General features: G+C 38.8%; 1 long non-coding RNA gene across 4 annotated transcripts in view; it reads left to right on the forward strand.

Annotated features, from left to right (window-relative positions):
• The window catches only part of LOC106730720, a 391898-nt gene that overhangs the window by 321274 nt on the left and 48762 nt on the right, over positions 1-21862 (forward strand). For all 4 annotated transcript variants that reach the window (XR_004326333.1, XR_004326334.1, XR_004326335.1 and 1 more), the window contains exon 5: positions 18834-18979. This is a non-coding gene — a long non-coding RNA (uncharacterized LOC106730720). The remainder of the gene's footprint in view (positions 1-18833; positions 18980-21862) is intronic.

Here is a 21862-nt window from a genome sequence, read left to right on the forward strand (position 1 = left end):
GGTAGACGGGATACTTTGTGATGATAGATCAGTTTTGTATCTTGATTGTGGTGGTAGTTACACAAATCTGTACATGTGACAAAATTTCATAGAACTAAACACACATACACACACACACACATACACACAAAGAAAGAAAACAAGAAAAACAGTCCTAGCAAGATAATTATAATATGTGTTAATTTAAATACGCATAAATACAACAAATAAAGAAAGCAAATGAAATATGTATTGCTAAGATTTGTAATAGACTGATTAGCTGTAGCTGGATGGGCAAATTATTAGACATTTAATCAAGTCATATTTACATACAATGTCAGTTGAAATAGGTTCACTGACGTCTTTTGCTTTGTTATGGTTTTTAGTGCCTATCAATGAATAATAAAGCATTTCAATTCCCTACAACTGTGTTATGATTTCAGTACCTTGCATTTTGCTTCGGGCTTAGTCAATAATTTCCTGTGACTCTTCCTATAATCAAGGCATTAAAAATCTTAAGTTAACAAAGGATTATTTTTTGCATTAGAAAAGGACAGAGTTTTAATGCATGAGTTTATAAATGCTCATTCCTGTTGTGGACATTAACCTCTGTGTGGTCAGTCACCAATAATGCTGAATTTATGGGAAATAATTTTTTTCTCTTTCCTTTTATCACCGTCATCCCACTTCGATATGGCTATTGACTCTGATTGATTTTCAGGAGTGTGAGGGTAACTGAGAAGACCACCTTTCTCTTAGTTTCTGACTCTTGATTTTCTTGGAAACATTAACTCCTTATACACAACCAGTCTTGATAAATTGTGAGGAGATTAGGCTTACTTTGTGGGATCCCCTTTCTTTGTGTATATTATCTCTCTTTTAGTTGCACAAAATTCCCAGTGCCTTCATAGGGCTGGGGTCCTATTTCTTTTAATTTTTTGGTGGTGGGGGAGGGTCCTATTTCTTATAGTGGAAAGTGATCTGATAAGTAAATAACATGACAGCATGTTAAATCATCTATGGGCATTTTCATCTTAAGTGAGATTACCAGAAAAAATAAAAATAATCTATTGTGGTAATTCATTTAAGCAATTTTTTACATCTAAAATGCCAGTAATTAAATATGCCTAGGAAGATCTAAATAGTAACCCACTGGTACTGGAAGGAAATTAACCTAAAGGAGTGAATTTTTTAAATATAGTAGAATTTTAGTTACTATGGCACCTGGGAAGGAAAGAAAATTTTTTTAGAGGTGCATCCAGTTGGCTTTTTCCATATTGTTCGAGTTATGCTGATCAAGTCATCACTTAACTCAAGTATGAAGCTTTCCTTACCTCTGTGTTTTCAAAATGCTGAAATTTTTGGAAGTAAAATAGAATTTGGGGAATCTGTACATCTTACCATCTCTACCAGATTTTAAGTTCTCTGAGAGCAGGGGCCGTGTCTTTTACAGCTTTGTGTCTTAGAACTATATTTAGTAGGTATTTAATATACTTAATATATTTAATAGTAGGTATTTAATAAAGATGAGCATATTTAATGAGATTGATACCATCAAAAAATTTAGATGCAAACCTACTAATGCACAGGTGAGAGCAATCACTGATTGCTATATATTCATTTTGTGAGATCTCTGATTCTTCCTTAATACCACATTCAGCAACAATGCAGCATTAATTGCTTTATATTCTTTGCCTTGGTATTCTTAAAGAGATCATTTGGGATATTAATGTTAAATGTATATACATGTGTAAAAAGTTCTACTATATGTCCATTTCTCAAAGATGCTTCCTTGCTTAAGATGAGAACATCTGTGCTTTGGGAAAATGCGTCTGTTCTATAATGGGCACCCACGGTTATTGTTCAAAGAGAAAACTTAATATTGCTTTTCAGCAAAAGTAGCAGATGGCCAATATACAACCCATATCAGTATCAATAATGCTTTTACTACATTTATGGGTTTATATTTCCAAATTTCATTCCCAGAAGTAGAATAACAACTATATATTATTCTGCTCTAAAATAATCCTAAACTCTGAATTCTAAAACTATGAAAATAAAAGCTTTAAATTTTTTAAATTTGTATTAAAAAAAATCCATGTCACAAAGTAGAATTCAGCAAACTTCTTTAAAAGGGCTGGACAGTAATAATTTTTGGCTTTGCAAGCCAGTCAGTTTCTGCTTCAACTAATTTAGCACTGCTCTTGTAGGGGAATCAGCCATAGAGCATATGGAAATGAATGAGTGTGACTGGATTTAGCCCACAGGCATTAGTTTGCTAACCCCTGTTATAGACAGTATTAAAGGAATGTTAATCAGAAACACAAAATAAAAAACTTTTTTGCTTTATTTTGTGGAGAAAGTTACTGTTATGAAGGAGATTCACCTAGAAGCACTATTGAGATGATGTGTATAAACCAGATGGTTAAGTACAAGCACAAAGCCAAAGGCTGAGAAGTTTATTTTTGAAAAGTTACTCATTGCCACTTATTTGATACTAAAATGGGTATCAGATGAATCTCAAAATGGGTACCATAGGCACTCAATTTCTATATTAGATAAAGGAAAAATAGCAATCCATTGTTCTTCCATTTAGACCAATCTAAATTGATTATCCTCCTCATCTCCCATTTACCCTGCCACATGTCTCTCTTAAACCATAATTTCAGGAGTAAAAGTATTTATACATTTTTGCTGAGTTCAAGGATTCAATATGCTGAGCAACATATGGTTCAAGGAGCTGACCTGCAATTTTCTGATTGATAATGGAAATGTTAATGTATTGTTAGCCTTCTTATTTCAGCCTAAAGTGCTAGAATCATTATGTTGTGCCTGTAAAGTGTGCAAGCAAAAGGGAAGGTGCAGAAGTTGAGGTCTATTTTTCTAGTTAATTATAATATTGGAAAAGTGAATTAGCTGGAAGGAAAAATCCAATTTCATACCCTTTTGCTGGTAAAAGGGGCAATGTAATAACCAATTTCTGAACTCTGTAATACTATTCTTTGGATAAGTTTATTGCAGGGAGTTTTACCCATTAATCTATGTCTTATAATTATTAGGACAACACTTGCTACTGTGGATCCTAAGATTGCACTGAGCGAAACACACCATTTCTCTGGACTTGTTGTCCATCTCTCTGCCCTGATGCTCTCGGGTTGCCATGACATTCCAAAGAGCAGTTACCCAGTCACCTTGGGTCACCTTCTAGCTCTGTGCCTGCAAGGCTCATACTGAGTCTGAAGAAGAGAGAGAGAAAAGGTGAAAAAGAAAGCCAGGGGGTGGTGCCTGGGGGGTGTCCTGTTGCTTCTCTACTCACAGGGGCAAGTCTGTGATGTGCCTTCTTAAGAGGAAGGATGAGGGATCAGTGTTTGAGGGACACAAAAATCTGAGGCATTACAATGGCTTGTGGCCTCCAAATGGTCACAGCACACAGATATACAGTCTATCTGTGGCATTAAAATGTTAAGGAGGAGCAATTAGGAAAAGAGTCTAAAAAGACTCATTAGAGGAGTAATAATGAAAAAAAGGTTAAGAAACACTGCTCTGTGGGGAAGAAAGAGGGTCCCTTTGCCTTTTGTCTCAACCTTTCCTAAGTACCTGGTTTGATCAAGCAGACACTGGACACCCATCTGCTGGTGGATGGTGTCTAAGTCCCAGAGGTGCTCCAACTTTGCTTCGATGCAGGCAGCGGGAGAGGCCTGGGTGACTCTCTTGTCCACCAAGCCTAGGCCCCAGAGCACTGCTCCTTACACGTTATCCTCTGGTTCTGGTTCTCGGGATCCACGAGCTGGAGGCTGAAAAACTAGTCAAGTGCTGGTTGCAGTGTTTTGTGCTGCCATGTAGGATGGCATACACAGTTATTTGTGAGGAGAAACTCTAAAAGACTTTGAAAATCTTGAGGGCATTTTTATGCTGCCCAGTTTTACTGTCTTTAGAGGAAAGGATTAGGTTTTTCTTTTCCACCAGAACAATTTAAAGTTAAACTCTTTGTAAATGTCAAAATTCTAAATAACAGTCCCCCTTCTCTAATATGTTACTATAGGAGGGGAAAATGCTGAACAAAATGCATAGCTAGCCTTTCCTTGGTCCCTCCTTCTCGCCCTGTAAGGATAATGAATTTCAGTGAAAACTGAGTGCTCTGGAAGAGTGAGGACATTTTCCTGATCTAACTCCTTTGTTGACATCATCCCCAGCTCTCAGTTTCTGGGCTAAAGCAGAAGCTGTGCAGTTCGGACCTTGAGCAGCTGAAAGTCCAATTAGCAGAGTCTCAGGCTGACATGTTCACACCTAGAAACCTCTTTGGAGATAGGCTATGTACGTGGCAGTTACCAAAAGGATGTTCTCGCCTCTGGGGCTGACTCAGTCAGGAATTGATTGGAAAAAAAAAAAAAGCAGTTGGTGAAATTTGGGGATGACGTTAGAGTCTATTTGTCTCCCTTCTTTGCCATATAATTTCTCAGGGTGAGCCATTCTACAGAATGGGAGAGATTAATTTAAGGTCAAGCAGATATTTATCAGTGCCAGGCACTGCCCCCAACATCGCCAGGAAGTAAAAAGCACTCAGAGTGTGAGAGAGATAAGAAAGTATAAACCCAACTGCAATAATTTAAAAAAAAAAAGCAGAAGTTGGGTGTGTCATGAGAAAGAGACAAGAAACATAGTGTAGATGATCAAAGAAAAATAGATTACATCTGATTGGAAGGGCTCAGAGAGGCTTCCTGAAGAAGTGACATATGCAGTAGGCCTGCAAACAAGGGTAGGATTTGAAGGCAGGATGGAGGGGCGCATGTTCCAGGGGAAGGGAGGATATGAGCAGATGCTGGTCCCTGGGAAAGCACCAGGTGTATTAAGGGAACAAGCAGCTGCTTCTTGGACTAGGAAGTTACAGGTGATGTTTGAGCACAATTTCCTCTAGTAGAGGGCAGAAGCTACCTTGAAAATGTGGATGAAAAAGAAGCAGAACTAGCAGAGGCTGCAAGCTTAGACAGCTCTTTAGAAGGCCTGACATGGAGTTCAAGGTCAGAGCGGCTCATTCTGCAACAACCCCCACGTGCATCTCCGTTTTGCAGGATTGTATGAGCTGATTTCCTTGACTGCAGAGCCAGACACCTTGGTGTCCATTTGAGGGCCCCAGCACTGGAGGGGCACGGAGGAGAGTTTCAGGGGGAAAGGCTCCTTTCTCTGTCATTACTCAGAATTCACTGAGTTTACTCTCCAAGTCCAAGACGAATTTCTTCTCAGGTTGCACGGGCCCCAGGCCACAGCCTGGAGGCCCCTGGTCTTGCTAGAGTAGTGGGACTCCTCCCCTGGTTTTATTGGGTGCCATGATCAAGCCCTGACCTCCCTGGGCTTCCTTTTCCTGGTCTCATGGATGGTGCTATTACCTTCTCTATGTCAAGATCCAGTTAGGACCTAAAGTGATTGTATATATGAAAGCACTTTGAAAAGTTCTATTTTCTAAAGTAGTATAACCTGGTAGTTTTGCTTGATAAATTATAAATAATTTTTGATAAGCTCTTTGCTCCATTGGCCTAAAATATAGAATCTGACCCCTTTAGGGGTCATTTTAAACTCATAGATCAATTGAATGTAAACATTAAAGGGACTTGAGAACCATCTAGTTATCCTCATCTGCTGAAAGGCAGTCCATTATAGTGGCCAAGAGTGTAGATGCTAGAAATAGACTGAACATGTCCAAATCCCATCTCTGCTACTTATGAGTTACATGACTTTGAGCAAGACTATTTGAAACCTCTCTGTGCCTCAGTTTCCTCATCTGTAAAGTGCGGATGAAAAAAACGCTATCTCATAGAGTTGTGAGGGTGAAGTGAATTAATATGTGCAGAGCCCTGAGAATCTGCACATAGTCGGTGCTACATGCACTGGTATGGCTAGTTTAATGGACTCGTTTTGTAGATGAGGAGACTAGGAGGTCTAGAGAGGTGAAGTGACTTGCTCCAGGCATTCATTTGCTTGGTGGCTGGGACAGGACTAGAACATGTTTACTGTCCTCTGTTTGTTCAGGCAGTAGGTTTTGCATTTGTTGAATATTTTAACATGAAGAAAAATCTGCCAAAATTCTTTACGTATCTTCAAGGGTGGAAAAAGTCAGGCATCCTCAGGGAGAAGGAGGAGCCCCTTAGAAAGAACTGTGGAAAATGTGTCCTTACGTGTAGATTAACACTGTGTAAATTCTCCGAGAGCTGTTCACAATGAATATCCCTGTGGTTGCCTTTTCCCACCTTTCTGAGGCACTTGCATCACACTTGGTGGTCTGGGTTGGTGTAGTGAGAGAAAATTACACAAGGTTCTCCTTGGGCTATAAGAAGAAATAAATTGTAGACTGCTGCCTTGAGAGGAGAGTTTACATTTCTTCATGCTTGTATTCTAGGTGCCTAGCACAGAGACTCAGTAAACGTCCAGTGAATTAACATAGAATAAATTAATGTCCTGCTTTGGACATTGGAGGAAAGTTCTGCTTGTGCAGCCACATTGTTGCCTACTAGAGACATTAATTTCCTATTGTTTCTTACCCTGTCCTGGGACCCAAACAGGACGTCCTGAGGGGCTCGTTCTTGGGTCCTTCAGGGGAGCCTCTGGACCTCTCAGGACCTTAGTTTATGTATCCATGAATCCATGAAAGGGGAATAATAATCTGAACAACATTTTACAGATAAATAAGCATCTATCTGCAAAAGGCTTAACCAGCTGAGGGGAGAGACATTAGGAGGCATGGGAGATGTTGGGAAGTAGTAAAACAGCAGGGAAGCGCCACCTAGCAGCCTGCACCCGGGAGCCTGGTTGGACAAGGGAGTCAGCCTCAGAGGGGATGTGAGAACACTGCACAGCTCCAGAGCGAGAGGGGCTCAGTGGGAGCTTCCACACTTCTCTTCCTCAGAGGCTCAGGAAAGACAGGTGGCCAAGGGTTCCAGGACCTAGAAGAGGCATATCCCTGTCCTGCTTACCTGTGCCAAGGAACAGTATGGAAGCACTCTAGTGTGCAGGTGAGGCCAGCTCCAGGATAATGTAAGTCAGGGTCCCATTCAACTTGTGGACCACTTGGCATTCCATGGAAACATTTCCACGTTAATGGTAAAATGAGAAGACAGCAAAGTGTGTGTTTGTGTGCATGAGTGCACACACCCACAAGGCAGACTTTTTTTCCCCTTCTAATCTGTGTTTCTACTTCTTAATGATAAAAATTTTTTCTTCATGAAATGACAGTGTTGATGGATGGTAGTTAAAAACAAAAAACAAAACCTCTTTACTCAAAAAAAAAAAGTTGGTGCCCTATTCAAAATAGGGCTAAATTCAAAATTTGAACCCCATGATAATATCTATATCCATCTATCTGTCTATCTATTTATCTCTATCTATCTATCTTCTACTGGTGTATGAAATCCCAAAATCACCTGTTGAAATGACTTATCTAGGCTTCCATGAACCCAGAAATTAAGTAGTAGTGTTACTTCTATTGGAGTCTGAAAGCTGTGGGAGGCTTCAAGGAGCTGTTCAGAGGCTGGAGTTCAAAGTCAAAGGCAGGTCTTATGTTCTGACCAGGCAGGAAAATATGTTAAATAATAACACTATTTATAAGAATCATTGGTTGAGTATCTTCTAGAACAGTGCTAGGAAGTTTATATATTTTTTTAAGATTTATAACAATCCTGGCAACGGGTGACCTATCAGCATTTAATGATGAGGAAACTGAGGTTCAAAGATATATTAGTTTGCCCAAAGTTACCTAACAAGGAAGCTGCTGAGCTGGAATTTTAAAGCCTTTTGGGCTTTCATAATGAGGGCTATATACAAATAATAGCTACTATTTATGTAGATCTTACTGTGCTCCAGGCATCATGCCTAAGCTCTTTTATATGCAAATATTATTAGAACCCTATGAGGTATGTATGTATTCCCACTTTGCAGAAAAGTAAATTGAGTCTAAGAAAGGCTAAATTGTTTGTCTGAGGTCATAGCTAATAAAAGGCATAGTTGGGGCCTGAAGCAATCTGCACTTCACCACCATACTAAGTTGTCACTCAACAGTGTAAGCTTCCTGGGAAAGGGGTTATATCTTCTTGTATGTCTTGGCAGTCTCTTAGCTCATTTAAGATCAGAGAAGAGAAAGGATCACCAAAACATTTGTAGAGAGGTAAGGAATTGGAATTTGTGGAAAGGGCTTCTCTGGGTACAGAGGACGGTGAAGGACAAGATTTTTCCTGCCTTAATAGCAGGAAACTGGAGTTGCCTTGTTGAATAAAATAGGATGAGTGCTATTCTTCAGGGCCCATATAATCCATACAAACTAAAGGGCTATGTCAAAACAAAGTGAGAACCAGAGCAGAGAGGTAGGCAGGTAAAAGAGTGGTGTCCAGAAGTCACAAGCATTTCTGAACAGGTGAGAAACCCTCTGCCCAGTGGAAAGATGGTGGTATGTTTTGCAAGTACAAGGAGTGAAATCCAGAGAAGCGAAATCTATCACAGTACTCCTCCAAGTGGGGCCACAGCTGGGGAGCATGCTCATCACTTGACAGCTTGTTAGAAATGCAGATTTGGGGGCCTACTGAATCAGCTCATCAGGGAGTGAGATCCAGAAATCTGTGCTTCTTATGTATACTAAAATTTGAGTAGTGCTGTGTTACAGTCTTCTTCTCAGGTGCCATCTCATGCCAGCCCTGGTAGTGCTCCAAGCTTTAGGACACCATAGCACCCCGAGATGCCAGGCGGCCAATGCTGGACCCCTGATGGTCCAGACCTCGGCACTTCCCTATCACTCTCTGTAACCACTCAACAACTGCTTGAGAAGTTTCTGCAGCAGGTTCTGTAAGAGACAGCCTTATATCCCACATAGGAAGATAGCATTTAGAAGAGTTGACAAATCATATCTTTTTCTGGCACATGAGGAAGAACTCATTGTGACTGTGAAAATTCCTCTATGTTTTAGTAACATTTTCTCTACACGATGGGAGACAGAGAAGCCTACTATAGGACAGAGAACCCAGTGTCTCTGTATTTCAAGAGAAAAATAAGTTTTTAGAAGTAGTAAGAAGCTAATGTCAAGTGCTTGAATTTATTGCCTAAAAAGGAAGAATGCTCATGTCCATTTTGAAATGAACGAAAGTGAGTGACCTCTTGTGTTGCAGGAAGATTTGATCTAATATATCACAGGTGCTTTACTTTTAATTTTTCACTGGCCCAGAGAGCACTCAAAGGGTGACCTGTCAGGATCTAGGAAGGTGATGCTTCTAAATATCTCCCTCATCAAAATCCACAGTACCTGAAATGCCACCATTGGAGATACCTTGTTTATGGCTACATGTTTCATACAGGTATCTTTCTTAACAGATCTGGGCAAAATATGGTCTATTGATGTTAAAACCTTCATGTAAATAGGATTCTGGGGAGCTGGTGCACCTGGGGATGATTGGGAGGGAATGAGAAAGAAGAGAATTTTTATGCAGAAAGGGAAAGAATAATTTTCCTAAGGTTTACCTCATGTGAACCCATCACTCTCCCTAATAATTCTTTGAGCCCCAGCTAACCAGTCCTAGAGCCAGCTTTAGGAGTTCACAGTCCTGCCTTCATTGAATGCCCCTGGTCAGGGAGCCCTGACCTGAGAATACAATTGGTCCTTTGGCTTTGGTCTATAACTGAGGAAAAGGCAATTTCTTTACCAGTGAGGGGCATTGCTGTCAGCCCACTAGATATTCCCCTCCCTTCACTCATTTAGTTATATGCATCCAGGTCACATGCCAGACCTTGGTGCATGCCTCCATAGGTTTCTTATCTCCTTTTCCAAATATTATCTCTATCACTGACCATTCCACATCCAGAACCATGCTCTATGGGTCTTGAAGACTTCAGGAATCTTTTCTAAATTAAATATCCCTAGATGTGATTATACTTTGTTTTATTTTCTGCTATCTCCTTAATTATCAATTAATAATAACAAATTTTAGTTGATGGTCATTGAGATCAAGGAGATTATTTTGGGAGATTGTGATATGATACCAAAATTTTACTCTCAAGAACGACAGCCATGAGGACTTTGTAGAGATGTAGAGAGGACAACAGAAAATTTTTAAAAGTGAAAAAAAAATAGAACTTGCCAAGATAATTACTGATAGCAACTATGTAATAAATTGTCTCACAGAAAGCAGTAGTTGTAAGAAGCCAAAGTATTTGTAAATGGGGACAATTTAAAGCTTTGGGTTTTTAAAAAGTTGTTATTTAAGAAGGTTTTATATTTAGATGCATTTTCTATAGCTTTATTGTATAATTATATGTATAATATGTCACATATATAATAAATATATAATATATAATATTTTATTAAATGTATTTATTCAATTTATTTAGATACAGCAAGGGATAAAATATGGAGGAATTCCTGAAAGAACTAAATTTTGAACCAACATTTCAAAGAGGCAGGAATTAGAAGAGAGGACTGGCATTTAGAGAGGATAGCATAAGCGCCCAGGAAGGGTGAAGTTACACACAGGAGGCTATCAGTTGCTTGACTAAGGCAGAACAGCCAATGGGGGAGGGCTGGAACATAAAGTTCAAGCCAAATGGAGGGACCAGCTGATGAAGCAACCAGAGTGATAGCCTTGGGAATTGGATCTGGAGGTTCCCGGGAAGCTCATGAGCAGATGACTCAATATGGGGAGTGTGAAGGAAGGGCTTGGAGAGGCCACTAGTCCAGTCCTGAAGGGGGAGACAGAGGACTGCAGGGAAATAAAGTGGCTGGTTGCTCTCAGATCATACAAAAGTGAATCTGAGAAATGGACAGAAACAATGTCTCCACCTTGCTCTTGTAGTGGGAATACGGGGAGTCTCCTCTCAGTTCCCCTTAATACTTCTCTCATCAAGGTAACTTCTGGGACAAAGATGATGAGACTCAAAGATGATGAGACAAAGATGATGGTTCCCTCTGGCTAAGGCTGCAGAATGGGTCAAGTGGCTCTTTCAGATGATCTGAGCCTCTCCCCCATGAAGGGGCTCAGGCTCCCTTCTGTGTATCTGTTAAGGTGAACCATTAGCAAAAGCCATCATGCTCAGGGAGCCAAAAGTCTCTTTGCCTGGTGGTAGAACAATGGCAAATGCATCCATCAGGCTGGTGGCTGGCTCCATTTGTTAGGGGGTGGGGGTGGATGATAACAATCATTTTAAAAAAATTCCAGATTGATATAAAGAGCTGAAATCTCAAAATGGCTCTTCAAATCAGTGGGCAAAGTGTTTTAACTACTCATTTTCAAATGATCCCCCCCACAACCCCTACAAATTAATTTAGAAGCTGTCTGTCTTTGAGAATAGAGCCATAGAGAGGAAACTCATGTTAATCTGATTTATTCTTAGTTCAGAGGGACAAGACTACAAATGGTGTTTGAAGGGGCAAAAATAGATCCCCAGATGCTTCATGGAGACAGGAGAGCTTCCATTTTCTTCTCAGCGTTAGAGAACACACCCTCAGGAAAATGATGAAGCCCGGGAAATTATGAATATCAAATTAACTAAATCAGAAAACCAGTGGACAGCTGCAATTTTCTGCCATGAGGGTTTTTTGTTGTTGTTTTTGTAGTTTGTTTTGTTTTGTTTTCTATTTAAGGAGTAGGAAACGTTTTATGCGTTGGGTTTGCCAATTGATTCCAAGAGCATATTATGCTAATAGATAGTAGTTTTACAAAATAAAAAGACATTTGGGTTTCTATTCTGAATTTCAGGCATGGGGGTGCATCACCACTGTTATATCCTACTTATTCACTCTGATGAAAGAAAAGAAGATTGAACATTAAAAGCTGAAGGTCATCCATACAGTCGTCCCAATAGCAATCTGTGTACCTTTAACCCTGTGGAGGAAAAGTAATTACCCTTTGGCTTCTGGTGACCTCAACTAACCTTTGTTGAAGGACCAGAGAAAATAAAGGCTGACCATCAGCCTGCCCTCACTGCCCTGGGCTTAACCTGCTGTGTGAATGAAGAACAACCCAACAATAGGATGAGAGGATGTTGCCATGGAAATAGCCCAGGATGAAGGAGCAAAAATCAGAAATTTATCACAATTAATTGTTTTATTAAGAACCTCCCAGCTTTTGGATTATTCCCTGGGGAGGGGGAAGGGTGTGCTCTCATTTAGATCTTCTAGGAGAAAAATTCTGCTTGAATAAAAGAAGCAGCCCATACAGTAAAACCATTAAGTTATGGCTAGAACTAAACAGCTTTCTGAGAAACGAAAGGATCTATATCTTCACATAATCTATACAGATGCAGATGCAAACAGCCAAGTCAAGGGCCTAGGAACCTCATGCTACCCGGCAAATAGGTTGAGGTGCAGGTTTGGGCGTCTGTCTTTTAATATTTTCAGTGCATGTTGGCTGTGTTTCTATGCCTTGGCAAGGTCTGGAGAGAACAGGTAATCATATTCAACTGTCTATCAGCGAATAGAAATGTAATGTCACATTTTGTTGTCCTTATTTAACCTCTGTGTTAAATAGAATCTAGGTTCTATGTGTTTTTCAGGTGAGCTCATTTAGATTAGAAAATAAAAACTTGCCATCCAATTATGTTCAGATTAAACTAGACTAACCCAAGATGCTCTGGCTGCCATAGACTAATTGTAGAAAAAAGAAACCAAGTGCATAAAAGACAGTTCTTTTATGGAGGGCCCACAAGTTATCTCTCAGGAATAAGCAGATCTATTTAGAAGTGATACTGTTGATTTTTCACAGTAGAATGCTTTCATTTATTTTATTTTCATTTTTAGTTTATTTTAATGCAAGCATGAAATTAAACTTTAGAAAGTAAAAATGTGGATGTTTTTATTAGTTCTTTCATTTATTTTTATTAAGTGGGCTAATGAATTGTTAAATAAATGAGAACCGGAACTTTTTTTTTTTTTCTTTTCTTTTCTTTTCTTTTCTTTTCTTTTCTTTTCTTTTCTTTTCTTTTTTTTTTTTTTTTTTTTTGGTGGATGCTAGAATAGCAATGTAAAACACTCATTTGTTGTATTTCCTTAACAGTGACTTATTTATGTTAATCAGTTTTTAAAATAATTTGAGGTACTAAAACAAAGCAGGCAGTTAAGCTCAGATATTGATTTTCTCTTTAATGGATAGTTCATCAGTGAAATTGTAACCTCCGATGAAGAATAAACCATAGCAGGTCTTTACTGAAGACCTCATTCACAATGAAAAGAACTGCTTTTTTTTTTTTTTTTTGTCGCTGCATAAGATGACAACATGAGCGTCATTTATGCATTTTAACTCCAGATATTTATAGGAAATTAAACTCATATTGAGGGGAAGGATTATTCAGCTTTCATTAGCACTTGGAAAGTTACATTTAATACATAAAAACTTTTAAAACAAAAAGATGCTGTTGGCACTCTGTTAAGTCACAATGAAATTCAATTCTTGCGTTTCCTGTTTACCCTTCTGCCTGCAGTTAGTTTATCACTCAGTCTGTAATTCTCCTATTGTTAGGGTCAGGATTCTCTGTTTGCTGACACTCCAGGTACCTGTGGGCTTAAGGCCCATCTCAAATAATATAGTGGACATGGCTAGACTTGTTAAGCAATCTCTGTGGCCTTTGGCAGGCTTTTAATCTTTTTCTCTGCTATAGATAACAGTTTTTCTTAAGTAGCAACAACACATCTCTAAAAATAAACCTGCAACAAGGTTCTGCTTGTGCTTACCTTATAGTTCAGCTGCACCTTGCTTGTGATCATGCTTCTTCATTCCCATGTGCTTTAGTTTTTTTGGAGGCGGAAGCCCATACCTGCTTGTAGGGCTCAAAGAACATTCCTTCTGGCTGAGGTACTTGCAGCACTGAGCTTGGACTTCAAGGCTCTCACTATATTTGGACTATCTCCAGGTTTTCTGTGTTTATTAACCCTCAGTTGGACAGCTTGACTGAGGCAGCAGAACCAAAAGTGAAGACGGTAAGAGGTTTCTGTTGTTTTACCTGTTTGGGCCAATAGAAGAGTGAGAGAGAGAGAATGATGATCCAGATCAAAATGTAAAAACCAAGGCTCATCTGTCCTCACGTGGAGACAGCAAATATTTTCTTGGTCTTCCCCATTCAAAATGATTATGCAGAGTTTCTGCTGGTTTGGGTAATCAGGTGTGTATTAAAATTACTGAAAGATATTTCACTACATATAGTTTATTTATGGTGTGCATTTTTATTGTTCTAATTTTGTTTAGAGGAAAGACATTATATGTATTTGTTTAATTTACATAGAAATCTTCCCAAAAGAGTTTTGCAAGGAACTGGGTAGATCAAATCTCTCAATGACTAGGTATTTAAATGAAGACATGAGAATATTTACTGATTTATAACTAATAGTGTTTCAACTTAACTGCTGTTAAGTAATACCCATAAAAAATGATATTAAAGTATGAAGAATTATTTAAAAGATGAGGACTACCGAGAGTAGTTCTGTATATTTTTCTAGTTGTCTACTCTTTGCTTCTAATCCTTAATCCTAAGTATTCATTCAACTACTAAATAAAAGTACAAACTATGCAATGTAAATAAGGAACTAAATACAATATCCTAGAAACAAAAAAGTAATTATGTGATAAATGAAAGAAAAAATTAGGTAATAAATACATATGTGGAAAATGCTAAAAATCGCCATTCAGGACACTTTGAATATACATATTTAAAAAACAACACGGAATTTTGTTAAAAGAGTTTAAGATAATTTTTGTAGAGTTTATGTATATATTTAAAAGAAAAACATGACATTTTGTCAACAGAGTTTACAATAATGTTGAGTTGAATGGATACTTTCAACTGAAGGGGAAACAGAGCTATTTTAATAGCTTATGGGTGTTAACACTACCAGCTCCAAATTAAACATACATTAATGGCATGGCATTATTCTGCCACATTCAGCATTTAAAATATCTTTCCAAGTATTATGTGCAATGTAATGGATCATATATAGAATATAGGATATTTCACGGGAAATATCTAAATGTGGTATTAACACTGTATTTGGGTTAAAGGATGCAAAAACATTATTAAAAATTACATAGCATCAATGTTCCCTATAAAAAGATATCATTCAGTCATTTTCAACAGGCTGATAGAAACATAATACTGTCAAGCTTCCTATAGTTTCAAGCACACTGTAGAAAGAAGGTAACTTACAAAAATAAATTGAAATCTATTTAAATAAATCTCAGAAAACAAAGATATTCCAAAGGAATGGTCACATTTGCCTTTCACAAAAGTCTTACATGGTTCATCCTAAGTTTGAACCAGGGAGTAGGAATTTTATAAAACATGTCATTTTAAAATATATATTATGTCATTCTAAAGCCAATGATTAACCCAGTTTAAAGCCCCAAACACCAGAATTCCATATACAATAATATCATGTATCCAGCTGTGAAGTAGCTGGATTTGGTGCTATTTGCACCTTCACACCACCAGCACTTATAAGTACAGCTAATAGCTAAGCTTTGAGCAAGAGTATCAGCTACCCTAAAAGTTACCTTCAAGATTAAATACCTTTAAATGCTGCAGCGCCCCGGATTTCCAGTTAACCAAACTATATTTCCAGCAAAAACTCTTGAGTAGTTCTCGTCTGTAGCCCTTCCTGCTGGTCTTCTTAGGAAGCGGTGCTGGAACGTTTTCTTTAAAATCCTGTTGATAATTTGACTCTGTCAACTAGTGCTTGTCGACCCATCACTAGCCTTTCTTATGGTGGAGATGACTGGAAGGTTGAAGGGCTGCAGGCCATACATCAGCTCCACTTCTCAGTGTACCTCAGTATGAACGTGGCATCATGACTCTGAGGAAAGGAGGGGGAGCTGAGCCATCATATATTCCACAAATTGCAGGCTTTCCCTCTGTCCTGCAGTGCTGGAGAAGGGGATTATTGCTGCAGGAAAAAAAAAAATCTGGCCACACTGTAGAAATAATCACTGCAGTTCAGCTTGCCCCCCACCTCCTCCTGTTTTCTCTCTCTCTCTCTCTCTCTGTCTCTCCCTTGCTCTCTCTTTCTCGCTCTCTGTGCGAGGCCCCAGCTGATTCAGGCTGCATCCATCCATACATAAATCATTCCCCTTATTCTATTGGTTACATGGTACATGGCAAGTATTGATTTTTTCCGTTGCCTCATTGCTGGAGAACACTTGGTTTTTGTGAGACAGAAAAAGGAGGAAAAAAAAAAAAAAAAAAAGACCAAACCAAATAAAAAAAAAATCCTCACCGGAGTTCAGTCTAGATAAAAAAATAATCAGGCAGATTTGTACCATCCTAATGATAAGCATGTTCCAAAAAGAGCATACTTTGGGGAGGCCCTTTACTATCTGTTTGCACGTTCTTCTGGTCTACTCTGTTTCTCAAAATAAAAAAGAATTGTTCCCAGTTGTGAAGAGCTCTGGGTTCAGGAAGTTGGAATGGCATACAGAGAGGGAGACTCTCTCTCACTGTGCAGGGCAAGAAAACATCTAATTGATCACTGTTAAACCAGGAAATAAAAAGAAAGTTAAGTTAAAACACAACTTGCTCTAAAAACAAGAATTAGGAGTCAAAAATAATGCCTCATGGCCAAATGACATGTAGGGGACAGGAAGAAAGAGATGTTTATCCCTAGGCTTGTGTGGCAATAAAATGAGCAAGAGTGCCTTGTTTGTGTGAAGTGTAAATATGGAATGTGCCTCAGCTGTCAAAATATTGTGTCTTTTAATACTCAGAGACAAGATATAGCCAAAAAGGTGAATAGGTCTTAGTTTAGGATTCTGATATTTAGATATCAGAGATAGTGTGTTTTTTAGAACTTAAGTTAAAACACATAGGAGTCTTAATATATGACTTGTCACAAAGACCAATTTGTTCTAAAGTGAAAGTTGCCCTTGGACTCACTCCAAAGAGGTTTTAATTCTGAAATATCAAAATGACTTCTTTGTGAGGTAATCGTATCCAAAGGATCATTCCAATATACAAAGAGATTGTTATAGTGAGGAAATCGTTATAAGAAGGTTATACAACACATATAAAGTGTGAAAAGACTATAAAAAGCCCAATTTTAATTTTGTAAACCTATGTGACAATTGATTACCAATCTAACAAAGGGTGACGTTTAGAAACAAACACAATTCAGCATGTTATACAAGTGACAGGATATTTTATTTTGTGTTCTACTTAGAGCCATCAATTAACAAGTTTACCATGCACAAATTGCAGATGAGAAGTGTAAAGACTTCTTTAACCAACTTTATGGTTAAGCAGAACATCTTTAAAAGAATTCCTCCTAACTCAAAACATTTACTCTGCACAATAGTCTATTAAGTTAAACTGTCACTAACCTCTGAAGTCAGACTAGGATTTCCCTTCTTTTGCCTCACAAAAGCTGTGCTGGGGGATTGTTTTTGTTCTTCTTGTTTGTCAGTTTACTTTGTGGTCCTTGGTGCTTGATTCGTGTTTATGATAGGGTCTGCCCAATAGAAGATTCTGTGGAGCAGAACTGCAAGGGAGTTGAGGCCAGCCCATCTGGGTGTGTGGCCCTTCGGTGCATAGAATAATACGTCTCTTTCTTCTCATTGTTAAGTTCCTTTTATTGAAGGACTCTGATCATCTCTTTTTGCATAAAAGTACTGGTTTATCGAAATTGCCATTTCAAGGGAACCTCTTGAATGAAGATGTGGAAGAAGGCCTGCATCGAATTTTGTCCAAATGAATGTTTTATTGTTTTGTTTTGTTTGTGCGGCTGTTATCGTTTTGGGCTCCAGTCCAGATTCAGGTTCTCTCAGCAAGCTCATATCCATGGACCAGGGATAGTGGGATGCCTCACTACCTGCCTAGGTGGTGAAGGATTCAATAAAGGACTTTGAGCATTTTAGATTTAAAAGGGAAACAGACAAGAAAACAACAACAAAAGCTCTAGGAAACCCTTTGAACCTGACCTTCTCCTTTTCTTTGTCTCATCCTTTCCTGATCCAACAACTGAAGCAAATGTTTATTGACCACTTACTGTGGACCAGGGATTTACCGGCCTGAGGGGAGGCTGCCAAGCTAAATGCCCATGCTCTCTCCCAGTGCCGGGAACTTGCTGAGCGAACACTTGGTGTTCAGGCTGCTGCCCCAGCAGAGGTGTGACACTCATGTGGGCAGCCTTCTACTGTGTCCCTCCTTTGCACTCTCTATAGGCTGTTTCTCTAGAAAAGTCATATAATTATGTTAAGTAATTAATACCCAAAGAGGCCTTTGTTTTGGTGTTTTATCTTCATTAACTCTAACAAAATTTAAGTGACCAGTACAGAGCCTTACCCATAGCACACACTCAACAGGAATTTATTATGTTAATTTCAGACACTCTCCCAAAAGGAGAGGTAATTATAATCAAAGCTAACAATTATTATACGGTGAGGGAGTTACATGCATTGTCATGTAATTTTCACAACAACTCTGTTTCTAAATTACCTTATTTTTCTGCCCATTTTAAAGATGAGGAAGTTAAGGTAGAGAGAGGTCAAGTGAATTTTCCAAGGCTGCCCAGATAGTAAGTGGAGGAATTGGGTTTCAGTCTTCTGCTGCTCTTAATCACAGCTCAGTGTAGAGGAAAAGTGACAGCAGAGACCGTTAAATTTTAGGTGGGAGTCTTTTGAGAGAGGGCATGATCAGGAAATGGCTTCTTTGCTGGCCTCAAAGCGTGTTGCATTCCATAATTTTTGTACCCTATGGGTATACTTTGATTCACTGTGAAAAAAAAAGAAAACATATTTTAAATCTACTAGTGGAGATTATTACTAGAAGGAATTTGTGTGTGTGTGTGAACCCTTTTGAATATGAACATAACTTTCGGGAAAGTAAATGTTTACCATTAAATTGTCTGTTAGGACAGGTCTGGACATTCATGGATGGGGTTTACCTAAGGTGAGGCTCACCCATGGAAGTGACGGTGGCAGGCCCCAGCAAATGGGAATCCCAGGCAGAATTCGAACACTGTCTCCAAGAAACAGTGACTCTCCGTGGCAAGTGGCAGGTATGCTCAGTTGAATTTATGGGCTTTCTTTTTAAAAAGTGTATTGTTATTATTTTTTTTAATTTATTTTGTCGTTTCCTTTTTTATTAAAGTGTAGTTGTCTTACAATATTATGCTAGTTTCAGGTATACAGCATAGTGATTCAATATTTTTATAGGTTATACTTCATTTTAAATTATTATAAAATATTGGGTATATTCCCTGTGTTGTACAATATACCCTTTAGCTTATTTATTTTACACATAGTAGTTTGTACCTCTTAATCCCTACCCCTATTTTACCCCTCCCCACTTCTCTCTTCCCACTGGTAACCACTAGTTTGTTCTCTATATCTGTGAGTCTGTTTCTTGTTTTATTCACTAATATGTTGTATTTTTTAGATTTCCACATACAAGTGACATCATATAGCATTTGTCTTCCTCTGTCTGACTTATTTCATTAGGCATAATACCCTCTAGGTCTATCCATGCTGCTGCAAATGGCAAAATTTCTTTCTTTTTTTATGGCTGAGTAGTATCCCATTGTGTGTGTGTGTTTGTATAAAATCTCACATCTTCTTTACCCATTTATGTGTTGATGGACACTTAGGTTGCTTCCGTATCTTGGCTATTATAAAGAATGATACTATGAACACTGGGGTGCATGTATCTTTTTGAACGAGTGTTTTTGTTTTCTTTGGATATATACCTAGGAGGGGAATTGCTGGATAGTACGGTAGTTTTATTTTTAGTTTTTTGAGGAACCTCAATGGTGGAAAACCTCCATGTTTTCCACAGAGGCTGCACCAATTTACATTCCTACCAACAGGGTACAAGGGTGCCCTTTTCTCCACATCCTTGCCAGCAATTGTTATTTACAGACTTTCTGAAGAGAACCAAAACGTGACTCTTTCTTAATTCTAATCCAACACTGCTAAGTAAGATTATAAAAATAGTGAGTGGATATTCACCTATAACATAATTTCCTGATCTTTTCAAAAATTTTGATGTAGGAAGAACTGTAGTTGTGAAGTGGGTTGATTAGCTTGTTTGCAGCTAGCCCTTTAAAGGACGCAGCTGGTTTAAACCTGTCATGCAGGGAATGAACTGAGACTTTCCTGCCTGAGTCCCCTCCTTCTCAGCACCCTTGGTCTCTGCAACACAGAGTGATTTACTTCAAAAGCATGTATGCAAGTATTGAGGGCAAGGAGGTATTTCAAGATGTACCAAATAATAATATTAATAATAATTGTCTAGTTAATACTAATGTAGACAAAACATCAGGCATACATTTGCCTTCCTTTCCCTTAAATCTCTGCCATTGCTTTTGGTCTTCTTTGTGCCCATCTGACTGATACATTGGCCAATCCCAAAACAGAGATCCAGAAGGTACATTATGACAGTGGAAACCTGAGAGCACACTCAATAAACCCTGCTCCCTGGCCATTTGCTTGGTCCCCAGCCTGAATGAGCAGTAGGCAAGTCCCAGCGAACAAGGGCTGTCCAAGTTATCAGCACTTGTTTCATGGCCTGGGTGGAAAAACAAAAGAGGTGTGGGCAGCCTGTGGGGGAGACAACCCAACGTAGAGCCTATGTTTTAAAACTGGACCGATAAGAACCAGCCAAATGTTATTTTACCTGAATTTATTGCTTAGCAACAAAGACTCTACCTCGGGAGAATGCTGTTCTATGGGTTACCAAGTAACATGTTGTATGGCTGTGACAATTACCAACAGCTGGCCAAGTAATCTACATACCCTTTAACCCCTGCCAGCTGAACAAGGAACTGTGGACAGCTCCCAAACAATAAACACACATCTAATATTTTATTGAAGAGCTGACAGAAGCCACAGCTGTATAGATCCTGCAGCCACATGGATTTAACTATTTTAATTTAGACACCCAGCTCTTCAGGATCTGCTGTGCTCGAAGGGTTGTTGAAACAGAGGAGACACCAGAAACTGTTTCTACCAGAAGGCTACCCTGTAGAGCTTTTGGGGAAAACATTTCTTAAACACAAAGTGCCAAGTTTGCTGGGAATGAAGGCCCCGCAAAGATAGTTTTTTGGAGAAAGGCAATATAAAATCTGGTGCTTCACAATTTCTTGTTGATAAATGCTGAGTTGGCCTGGCTACAGGGTATAACACATACACAATAGATTAGAACCTTCCAGCACTGTTAGATGTGGACAAGTGATTAGCACCATTTTAATACCAGGATAATTGGATTTAGATATCCTAGTTCTAAAGAAACCTATTACAAACCTGGATTACTTACCAAGTATTTCTGCTCTGGAAAAAAAAGCTCAAGATATATTTGTTTGCATACCTTATTCGAATGCATGTCTTTAGGAGTTTTTACTAACATCTGAAAATACTTTCCCCTATCTCTGTGACCCCACCCCTGCCAAATGTCTATTTTCCATTCACAAACAGGTGTGGAAGGTCAATCTGTTACACATTGGAATATCTTGAATAATTTAGAGAAGACCTCACTACAACCCCTCCCCCTCCCATCTCCACAAGACCCACTGTGGGCACTTGAGAGAACCTATTTTTAGGAAATAAAATCATGAAATGGTTAAAACTCATCTTTTAAAAAAAGCACAGAAGAACCTCCACGTCCAGGTCATAAGTGGTCATTTTTAAAAAGCTTTGCTTCTGTTTCAGTTGTGATGCTATTGTGAGAGACGTCTTTGGAATCTTCAGAATTAGTCTACAATCACATAATAAAGCCCATCATCTTATTCGATAGTCACATTGCATTTGGGACCAACTGGATAAGCTAGCACCTAGAACAGTATCTGGCACATAATCGCCCTCAGTCCGCATTTGTTGAATGAATGAGTGAATGACTGCAGCTTCATCCATCCATTTTACCCAGAAAGCTCTAAGAGAACCTGGCT

The sequence above is a fragment of the Camelus ferus genome, chromosome 15 (assembly GCF_009834535.1).
Source record: "Camelus ferus isolate YT-003-E chromosome 15, BCGSAC_Cfer_1.0, whole genome shotgun sequence".
Classification (NCBI taxonomy): Eukaryota; Metazoa; Chordata; class Mammalia; order Artiodactyla; family Camelidae; genus Camelus; species Camelus ferus.